Source organism: Nothobranchius furzeri, chromosome 16, assembly GCF_043380555.1.
Source record: "Nothobranchius furzeri strain GRZ-AD chromosome 16, NfurGRZ-RIMD1, whole genome shotgun sequence".
In the NCBI taxonomy this organism is placed as follows: domain Eukaryota; kingdom Metazoa; phylum Chordata; class Actinopteri; order Cyprinodontiformes; family Nothobranchiidae; genus Nothobranchius; species Nothobranchius furzeri.
This window is the reverse complement of record NC_091756.1, coordinates 28,768,014-28,768,244: the sequence shown is the minus strand read 5'-3', so window position 1 is coordinate 28,768,244 and position 231 is coordinate 28,768,014.

Sequence of the window (231 nt, the reverse complement as noted above, 5' to 3'; positions counted from 1 at the left end):
GCTTGTCCAGCTGCAGCGTATCACCATGCTGACCGCTCCTCCTCCTCCCAGAGCTGCAAACGTGTGATCAGGTTACGTTTGTGACTCTGGAGGCATTCCGTTTCTTCTTTTATTGCCACCATAATTAGTATCATAGCTGCCCCGGCTAGTAATGTAATACATCGGGTGCGTGTCATGGTTTAAATAGTCCGTTACACACTGTTTTGTTTTCATCAGTTTTGAACAAATGAC